Raw genomic sequence first — 12,023 nt, 5'->3', positions numbered from 1 at the left:
ACGTGTTCTGAGGTGTGGCACAATTATGCAAACTATTTCATACAGTTTGTGTATTTTGGTGTCTGTCTCTTCCAGCTTGGGGGGGGGGTCACTTGTTTGGCCAGATACTTAGAAGCATCTGTGAATATGTGTGATTTCTGGTAGTGTGTGTGGATGTCCTTATTGTGTTCTGGTAAGGGTATGTGTTGGTTGTGTTGATGAGCTGCATGTGTTAACCTACACCTCATGACTGTCCTGTCCTGTCATGACTGTAGACTGGGCTGCCTTCCAGCTTACCCCTGTAGCTGCAACCCAAACAATGTGTGGGGCATGGTGTTAGGTGGGTTTGGCAGTGTACATGGCATAGAGATTACATTCCCCCAGGATAGCCACATACACAAAGCTGACATTAGTAAACACCAGTAGATGACTAGTGCCTGTATGAGCATTCAGTACTACAAGTACCAAGTACTGTATTTAGTTTACGTATTGCTTATGAAGATGTTTTAGACAGTGATGCTCACATGTAAATATCTGTGTTATGGATGTGACAATACCGGCTATTATGGAAACATTGTAGCTACCTTTAGCGGCAATCCTACTCTAAGGAGCACATCACATCCTGTTATTTGATTACAGATGATGCAAGTGTCTACAGGTCTGTTTCCTTCTATGGGTATATACTCACATATCCACCAGGACCATGTGCTCTGTTGGGCACAGACACCCACTCTCCAAACAGAGTCATGTATCAATAGACTCCGATGCTACTATCAACATGATCAGGATATAATCAGATAGTGTGAGCCATCACCTATTAAGCAGCTATTACACATGGATAGCTGTCTCCTACATCTTACACTCCTACTGCAGATGTTACATTGGAGTTAAAGATGATATGCAACCTGTTTCATTACCAGTGCTGTGCACTACCTTACATAGAGTATGTGTAAGCAGCTGTTAGGTTGGCAATGAGAGGTGGGCTACACAAACCTGGTAGTTCAACCAGTGTGTCTCTACTCACAATATCCACTCTATATAGGTGTGCACATAGCCATTTGACCAAGCCCTGTAACAAGGGTCACTACACATTTGCATAACATGTACACATGCACAGCTCTTATTGCTTGCAAACAATACTAGAGAGGTCCAGACCAGTAACAAGGATCACTACACATTTGCATAACATGTACACATGCACAGCTGTTATTGCTTGCAAACGATACTAGAGAGGTCCAGCCCTATAACAAGGGTCACTACACATTTACATAACATGTACTCATGCACAGCTGCCATTGCTTGCAAACGATACTACAGAGGACCAGCTCTGTAACAAGGGTGACTACACATTTGCATAACATGTACACATGCACAGCTCTTATTGCTTGCAAACGATATCAGAGAGGTCCAGCCCTGTAACAAGGGTCACTACACATTTGCATAACATGTAGACATGCACAGCTGTTATTTCTTGCAAATGATACTAGAGGTCTAGCCCTGTAACAAGGGTCACTATACATTTGCATAATATGTACACATGCACAGTTGTTATTGCTTGCAAATGATACTAGACAAGACCAGCCCTGTAACTAGGGTCACTACACATTTGCATAACATGTACACTTGCACCGCTCTTATTGCTTGCAAACAATACTAGAGAGGTCCAGCCCTGTAATAAGGGTCTCTACACATTTGCATAACATGTACACTTGCACAGCTGTTATTGCTTGCACACGATACTAGAGAGGTGGATATTACATGTGTTATGTGCATGGATAGTTACCTGGCTCTTCCAATTATCTTTGCTATCATGTTGCTAAACTGTCAGATGAATACAAATGATATGTATCCTGTTATTGAGTATTGTAATTGGCAATAGACATAACTACTGTTTGCCTAACATAACAGAACTGCTATGCAGAGTAGAATACAGATCTGCCTAAAATAATGTACATTACACAGTTATTTGCACAATATCCCACAATGCACACCATATTTGCACAGTAAGCCCACCTTTAACATGTTCATCTTACTTATACACCCATACATATGTCATCTGTTACAATATATCGACATATACTATCCCCTGTTATAGCACATACTTGTTGGAGCCATCCTGACACTGACAGTGGCTGGAAGCGAATTGGTGGGTTCCAAGCCCATATCATCCCTTGTGGTGTATGTGGAGTTTGCCATGTGACCTACAGCAGTACACACATAGAATACTGCAAGCATTACTACTGCTCAACAATACATCACTACAAGATAGCTATTTCCACTATATGCATTGATTACACTGTAATTCTTACAGAACAGGTACTACATACACAGACATACTACATGTTATACATACCTTCTTAGTAATCGGAGGTGTTATTGACTAGTATAAAACTCGTTTTCAGTTCATCTTTTAGTGTTTTGTACTGTCCTACAGATAGATACAGATGGTTTGAATGTGTGACAAGGCAACCTTTTATAGTTACAGATCAGTAACATGTGCTATCCCGATAACCAATTGGTGTTCCTAAGTAGCTAATTACATGCACATCAGCTGCGCTGCTACTGCCTTAGCTAATACCATGGCAACAGTGGAGTATAATTGAGTACTCCACTTGAGCATTGTCCCTTTGCCTTACCTGTGAGGAAGACAGCGTGGAAGTGTTGTTTGGAATCTATTGCAACAGCTGTATGGAGATGAACAGTAATATATTGTGTGTAATGCCTAGAGGATTTGGTCTAAATGTGAGTACTGCTATCATATTTCTGAACATTGCTACTTGTGCAGGGTTTGTCTGTACCTAATACTCCTGCATATGTTTCAGCCTGGCCAGGTTGCTTGACCAGCTCAAGGCTGCATAGCTATGCATATAATGTTATTGGGTTTACAGTGTGCTTACCAGACATATTTAGTTTGGTGTTACTGTGTATCATACTGTGCTGATAATCAGTACTCGGTAACACTTCCTGGAGTACAAACATTTCAACCCTCTGAAACGGGATTAGTTCATACAAACCCTGTTACATCAGCAGCTGTTCAATTGTATAACAGCAACTATTTCGCATAGGGCCATGTTAGTGTGTCTGTGTCCAGGTATGTTAAGGTTTCAGCAGATGATGTACAGTAGTTGAATAATAGGTTATGGTATGACAGTATGTATTGATGTAATTATTTTGGTTGTGGGGTAGGTGTTGGTGGGTGCACATAGCATATGCAGGTGTGTAGAAACCCCTTTTATACAACGTCTATATGTGTGTGGGTGTTCTTTCCTTATGTGAACACCTATCTCTTAATGGACTAATACTATGGTAATTGCAGGCTGATTCATTAAGGTACTGTTAAATGCTTCCTGTATAGCATGCAGGTACTGATAGTCCTTGAATCCTTTTGGCAATACATCAGAATGTAATAAAGTTTTGCAAAATGAAAGCTGTCTGTGTATTACTGTCATGGATATTTGCAGTCATTGCAGTCGTGTTGGTGACTGTGTCCATAGAACATATTTGTCATAGTGTATTGGCATATACTCTTCATATCTTCATATGTTATGTTCATATTGTTTGGGGGGTGGAATGTGTGATTACTGTGGTCCATGTTATACTAAGATATGAACACTTCAGATGCTGTCTACAGACATGTATGTATGTGTGTGTATATATATATATATATATATATATATATATACATATATATATATATATATATATATATATATATGTGTGTGTGTGTGTGTGTGTGTGTGTGTGTGTGTGTGTGTGTGTGTGTGTGTGTGTGTGTGTGTGTGTGTGTGTGTGTGTGTGTGTATATATATATATATATATATATATATATATATATATATATATATATATATATTATTGCATAGGTTTATCTGTACCTCCATAGATCTGTAGATGTTTTTAACCTATTAACCTATCTATATATCTACATATATATGTAGACCTGTATATATCAACATGTCTCTATGTATCTCTCTCTCTCTTTATATATATATATATATATATATATATATATATATATATATATATATATTTATATATGAGCATACACCTTTAATTTGGTACATGGCGGCTTCTCCTATTTCAACACATTCCTGCCTTTTGTGTTTTAACCTGTCTGCATACACAACTGGGATAGGTACATCCCAGGTAGCTTACTGTTAGGTTACTCTGAGGATGGAGTACATGGTTGTGGGTTCTACTCCTGGAAGGTGTTATTATTTTACCTCTCAGAGTAGGCACTGGTAGGGAAAGTGTGAATAACACACATTTATGCAGTTGTAAGCAGATTTGCCCATGGTCTGCGCAACGTTAAGCAAAGATTAAACCTGTGAAGTGCTTATCCGTTTACCATGTTTCAGTGCTGCTTACCATCATGCAAACCCACTTACAACTGCTTAAGAGTGCTTTCATCCACCTGCATCCAACAGCCCTTATTCTGGCCCTCAAAATAACCTAACAGCCCTTGCATGTCTTGAACCCGGGACCATGAACACCACAGTCACTGACTTTACCACTAAGGCATCTGAGATATGTGCAAATGTTATGGTGTTTAAAATATACATTGTAATATAGACATTCCTCACTACTGAAAACAAATGTGACAGTCAGTTGGTGTACATATGTCTGATACATGTTAATGTTCATATGTTTGTGAAATTAGATGTTACAATGTGACATGACAGGGTGTATTATGAATGAGAAAGGTTCTTGTTTTGTGCCCTTTTTATATTGTCCCCATACTCCATGTATACCACTACAGTTCACTTATTGGACATCCGACCCAGGCCCTCCTTGGTGCATGATTGCATTACCCATCATTTTTCCCCCACTCCAATCTTCACATATACAACAACCACCCCTTCTATGGTGAATTAGGTTAATATCAATTGTTATAATACCAGAGCTGCATGTGTTTTATGTACACTCCAATTCCTTTGGAGTGCTTCTGTGTCACAAAGTGTGTTTATAGATGTTTATATATATGGCTATTGATGTAACTGTATAATATCTATATATCTATATATATATATATATATATATATATATATATATATATATGTGTGCAGACATCACTGACGTATATATATATATATATATATATATATATATATATATATATATATATATATATATATATATATATATATATATATATATATATATATATGTATATATATATATATCTATATATATATTTCGTATTAATTTGTAACAGTAATGAATATGTAGACTGGAATGTGTTGGTTCACAAACTACATTACATTACAATGTACTGTACATATGTACACAAAGTGACTGTCCCATTTGTGATCATTGCAGTGAAATGCATATGGTATAAGGTGTAGTCTCAAGACCATGAAACATGTATACACATTGGATGTCTTAGTGGTAAGTCCTATGACTATAGCGTGCACGGTCCAGGGTTCAACACCTGCGATGCTTTACAAATGTTTTTTACTCCAGAATAAGGCTCATTTAAGCAGTTGTAAACATGTTTAAAAGTGTTTGTGTGACATTATAGCAGCGGTTAAACAAAGTTAAACAAACTTTGTAACGTATAACCTGTGCGCGCAAACACGGCCACATCCACTAACTACTCAGGATATATATCAGTGAAGTAACATCTCACTATGTGCTGACATAACATTACATTCTCTGTTGACTGTACTTTCCAGCACACATGGGTTTATATGGGTGTTTTGAATGTTTATTATACAGATGATTACTACCTATATATGCAAGCTGTGGTTAAGGTCTACTTTTGAACATGATAAACATCCCTGCCTTTATCAGGATTGGAACCTCGAATGCACAGATACTATGTGGATGCTGTAACCATTACACTGTTGACATTAACGTTGCTTCCACCTATTTCCTATTTAGATGGTTTCTATGTGTAAGCTAGGCTAAGCAAAGGGCGGAGGCCCCCAAACTCACTGAGCTTCACACACTCTTGAAATAACAACATATAACAAATGTACTGTGAGACAATACATTACATTCCTAACTACATTAGGCATAGCCCCTCACTGACACACTTCAAGGGAAACCTTGTTGTGTGAATGGGTAACAGAATATACACCCCTAGGATCATGTGTCCCAGAACCATATAGCCAGGGGGTGGGGGAGCCTGTCTAGTATGATAGCTGCGAGACCTGTTGGGGGAATTGAATGGTGTTGAATTGTCACATTAACATGCCCTCTTTAGATCACTATGTGCCCCTATCACCCTCCACAACCCCAGTCTTCAACAGCTTCCAGCAACTCTGCCTGGAATTGCTTCATTGGCTATGCTTGACAGAGGGTCAGTTACTTCATCAATGGTCTGGGGAAAGCCAACACACTAGCTATGCTTCTAATTGCCCTTGGGCAGATAGGTAGTAGGCTATCTGTGAATCTCTAAGGTGCAGGCCATCACAGCCATAATATGTGAATAAACAGATCTTCAGATCACAATATACAGTGAGAAATCACCATGTAGTCAGGAAACAGTTAAGTACAGCAAGAACATACAGAACACTGATACATAATCACTCCAAAAGCTTATCTTGGAAGCTAGAAGACTTGTATAAGTTTAAGGCTTTCTATTGCTTACCAGTAGGTTACCTACAGGAGAGATGAAAAACAAGCACAGATGGGGAACATGCATGCAACAATACCATACTGGCCTATGTGTCAGCCTTAGGCTTTGGAATACTGGCCAAGGCTATTGGCACCCCCATGGTGCCTTATTTAGGAGAGTCTCAAAGGTGAATACCAGCTATGTAAACAGCACAACAGCAGATTCAATGAGGGTATGCTACTCAACACCAGGGGTTGTGATCACAACATGCATGCACTCACAGCACTCCTCAGGATGGACAACATCAACATCTGTGCAGTAACTGAGATCTGTCTTAAGGCTCCTGAGAGCACACCAGCACTACCAGACTACAACCCATACTACACATTTCAGCCACAGAACATGGACTGACACAGACATGGAGGGGCTGTATCCATATTCATCAGGGATACCTACACCTCCAGGTTAGTGGGGCAGCATGATACTTCTGAGATCATCCATGTGCAGCTAACATCAGCCACAACTGTAATGTAAACTGTGGCCTGCTACGAATCACCCTCCATGACCCAGGACCACCACTCCACCTACCTGTAGACAGTGGAGAACATGACAGTCCTAATGCACACTCTAGCATTGGTCAATGTCAACTACCCTACCATTAACTGGGAAACTTATTCCGGTACTCACTTCCAGGCCCAGCGCTTCCTGGAATTTATCACCTCATATGCCCTGTATCAGATGGTAACCTCCCTAATGTGGGATGGAAACTACTAGAAGTGGTCATCACCAACATGGGCAACAGGTGCACTACAGTGGAGGTTAAGCGGTCACTGGTTAGATCTGACCATGAACTATTCACTGTTTCCACACCCAAGCATCTCCCCCACCCACGGATACCACAGTGTATACCTTTCCTACAGCTAAATTTACACTACTAGTGACAGGGGTAGAGGGTTTCACAGCCCCCACACTAAGGGGAAACACTGCTCAAGATACAGACAGATTGACAAATGCAGTCTATATGCACCTACATGGATGTATGGATCGTGCCATCACTGGTAAACCAAAACTCACTCCTCCTAGACAAGGACACTACAGAAGTGGGACAGTGTTCCAGACAAACAGCAAATCCCACGAAGGGCAGACATCCGTGACCACTATGAGTATGATACATAGGTCCCTCATGACATCATCCAAGGCTAACATCAGCAGGAGAATACGCAAGGATTCAAAAGATAACCACAAAGCCTTCTTTGGCTGTGTCAAGGATCTATGTGGTGACACACAGATTTGCACTGTGCCAGTGAAATATAGCACAAAATATGCTGACCCTACTGATATCACCACCATCCTTGCAGGTACATTCAGTGCATACTTCACCCCCTAAAGATCCCACAACACTACCTGAAAGGTACAGTATCCCACACACATCAGAGACATACAGGTGGAAATGGCCCTCTCTAACAGCAGAACACAGTGTCAATGGAGGCAGATGTTGTCCCAGACTGCATCTTGCAAACTGTACAAGACAACCTGACCCCCCACCTAATTAAGCTTTCCTACTTCAGCCTTTCCACAAGCTACATGCCCATACAATGGCACGTGGCAACAGTTATTCCACACCATCAATGTGGAATCACAACTGACCATGGTAACTACCACCTCATAAGCCTGACTAGCCTGGTCTGCAATGGTAAGGTTCGCATCCTCATGGCACTCATTAACAAAGACATTGATAACCTCCAAACACGTGACCCAACCCAGGTCAGCTTGGTTGAGTGCAGTTCATGCCTACTGAACCTGTTTGACGTCTTACATACAGTCATCGAGACATTAGATGATGGGGGAGGTCATTCACACATACTACCTGGACCTTGCCAAGGCTTTTGACACCATGCCCCACTCAGGTATTATTGATAAACACACCAGCCTGTACATACACCAATACATAACAGGTTGGGTTGCCAATGGGCTTACACACAGAATCCACATGGTACGACTAGCAGTCTCCAGGTCCAACTCTTGACCAGTCATGACTGGTGTCCCACAGGACTCAGTACTGGGAGCCCTACTGTTTGGAATATACAGCTCAGAGGTACAGAAAAACACAGGTGGACTACGGCAGACCATGTTTGGCAATGGCTGCAAATTAGGAGCCATGATTGATAGTCCAGCTGACACAGACATCCCTCAAGGGGCCTCACAGAGAATGTCACAGGGTGTCAACATCACAGCCTCCAGCCAAGTGCCACTAACTGCATGGTCATTCCATTGTGGAATTGGCACCCACATATTAACACATAAGTGGCAGCCACTTTAATACAGATGAGGTAATGGGGTATCTGGGGACTAAGGTAGATAGTGATCTCCCCTTTGACAATCATATCTCTACAGTAGTTAGGAAATCCTTCTATGTAGGCTATCTGATTACTAAAGGATTCCCATCTAGACATACTGGGGTGATAGTGCCCCTTTACTCACCACTCATCAGTCCCATCATAGGGTATAATAACCCATGTGGGATGTACCTCAGAAGACACTTCCAACAGCTGGGAGGTCCACAAATGTACCTTGCCAAGGGGATTACTGGCCTCCAACATATGGCCTATGCAGCCAGACTGAATAAACTCCTGCTTTACTCAGTAGCATCTCGTTTAACCAGAGATGATCTCCGCTGGCCAACACAGCCATGTTGAACTCAGGCTTGATGGATATGCTCCACCTATGGGAATCCATGTCACAGTGAGCCACACACTGTAGTGAGCTGACCTTGCCACAACAATAACTGGAAGATGCTGGAGGGACAGCTTCCTGTCACAGACACTCCCCATACTTTGGAACAACATCCCTAACTACATTATACAGAGCCCCTCACTAAGACTCTGCAAGAGAATCCTTGAAGAGTGGATTGGGAACAGTGGATGCACCCCAGGGATCCCACCATTGGCTCTGCTCCACAGAGGAACAATTAATGAATCAATGGGGTGGCAAAAGCTGACACATTTTGGCTGGGCTTATGAATAGCCTCTGGCAGTTGGCCAAGTGCCTACCTATGAATCTATACATACAGTATCTACATATGCTGATAGCTTAATATACTGTTCAGTTGTTGACTTACCTTGTGTTAATGGCAGTTGTGTGTGTAATACTTAAGGGCTGCCTATGTTGGATGTACACAGTAGACTGCCTATACATGACAATTTACAGGTAGTCTTGTGTGTTTGCCATCCATTTTTACTGTGTGTGCCTGTGGAGAAAGGGGTCAGTCCCAAGGTGCCTACACTGTCAGTGTGTGTGCTATACGTTCCCTCTTTGTCAAGGCATGGCCATACTGGGCACACCTCCATATGCCTACTAGGGCTGGCTCAGGGTGTTCGTGGTCTGAGTACTTCTGTGCCTGTGGGGCCCTTGGCAATGGTGGTGGGCTGTGAGGGCCATCACCATTCTGTCACTGCTGCAGCTGTTTCCACAGGACCATATTGTGTAGCATGGTACACACTATGAAGATGTGGGCACATGTGCCTGCAGAGTACTGCAAGGCTCCACCAGATATGTCTAAGCAATGGAACAATGATTTCAGCATCCCAAAAACACACGCTCTATGATGATTCTGGTTTGTGCATGTGCCTCATTATGGCATTCCTGCATGAGTGTGTGTGTATTTCTGATGGGAGTCATCATCCACGGTTCCAGTGCATAGCCAGCTTCCCCCACCAGGTGGCCATTTGGAATGTCCCCCCTGGCAAATAACTGCTACAGCTGTGAGGCATGCCAGATGTGGGAGTCGTGATAGATTCCAGGGCTGCCAGTACACACATCTGTGATAATGCCCTGGGCATTGCACATGACATGGCAGTTGATGGAGAGGTATCCCTTGCAGTTTATGTAGTGCCTACCCTGCTCACCGGGTGGTGACTTGATGTGTATGTGCATGCAGTCTATTGCACCCAGTACCTCCTGGTATTCTGCCACATGGTGGAAGAGACGCATATTGCTGGCCAATGCCTCCTGCATTCGGGGGAAGCATATGTGCTCATTGGCATGTGGTAACATGGCATCCAGGAACTGGTGTAATACCCTGGATGCTGATTCCTGTGAGATCCCCATGATATCCCCAGTTGGACATTGAAAGGTACCTGTGGCTAGTATTCTCAGGCATACACATACCTTCATATCCACTGGAATGGGTTCCCCTCTGTTTGTTCTGGCTCTGAGGTGTGGCTGGCACACCTCCACAAGTTGCTGCAGGATGTCCCTGTCCACTCTGTAATGCTCTACTATCTCCAGATCATGTAGTCCCTGGTAGGTTACCCTGGGTCTGAACACTCTCCTCCTCCTCTGGTGCCTGAGGTGGTCATGTGCATCATCCTCCACACCACATTCAGTCCCCAACACATGCTGGTGGATCAAAGATATGACAGCCCCTAACATGTACATAATAAAAGTTCCCCGTCTGTATACACCACTGGTGCAGAGTCTATGGGAAAACACAAATGTGTGTGAGGTGCTTTCACACTATATAGTATTGTGCTATGTATGCTGATGTTGCTGATGTCAGTGGGTGTGTACAAGCTATTCCAGCTGAAGTGTGTCTTAATTATGGGTTTTGTAATGAGTACTGCAAGTGTGGGACCTTTACTGTGGAGATCTACTTGCCTGCCTTGATTAATCTTTTGCCCTTTAATTCACTTTTAGACCTGGATCCCCTCCCATTATCAGGCATGCCTCCACCTGCCGTCTTTTTTGTTTTGTTCATAGTTCATAGGTTCATACTAGGCTACCTGCCCTTTCAGGCCATTTTAAGCCTAGACAGTTACCCCATGTGAGAATCAAACCCTGCACCTTGTGTCTGTAAGGTAAACACCTTAACCATTAGGCCAATCTCCCACCTTATACAAAATATTACAAGCCTAGTCAATAGCCAGATGTCAGAATCAAACCATCTACTTTGTATCCATGAGTTAAAGACCATAACTATTATGCCAATGCCCTGCGTGCTTTCCCTACCCAGTCATGGCAAAATGTGCCTTGTAGCTGATATACTGCAAATCAGCTTTGTTCTGCTTTGACACTTTACTGCTTTCTTTGCAGTACAGCCCCTCCCTTTTTCTGTTCTGCAGGTAGCTGCTTTCAGCCTTGTTAGCTGTTGTCAATGGCCCACTGTAGGCTCCTAGGTGGTAATTAGGCATTTGTACTCCAATTTCACTGCTGCAGCATTTCCTTATTTCTTTCCCATATCCTTCCTGTTTCAGCTGCAGTGCGCACCTCGCATACCCATTTACCAGGTTTACGCATGTTTTCATCTCCGTTCACATGCATACTCGGTTACCTTGTGTACTCTCAGCTAAGCATAGCTATGACCAATTCGACACACTCCTATCCTGCAGCTAGGGGCAAACCAGTTTAGCAATGCTCCAATGTGCTTACAGCAATGGCGACACACACCTCTCTTGATGTCATCTTTATCTCAAGGGCACATCTC

The sequence above is a fragment of the Protopterus annectens genome, chromosome 1.part2, assembly GCF_019279795.1.
Source record: "Protopterus annectens isolate FY-2018-M chromosome 1.part2, PAN1.0, whole genome shotgun sequence".
Lineage (NCBI taxonomy): Eukaryota > Metazoa > Chordata > Ceratodontiformes > Protopteridae > Protopterus > Protopterus annectens.
Note: the sequence above shows the minus strand (reverse complement) of the source record.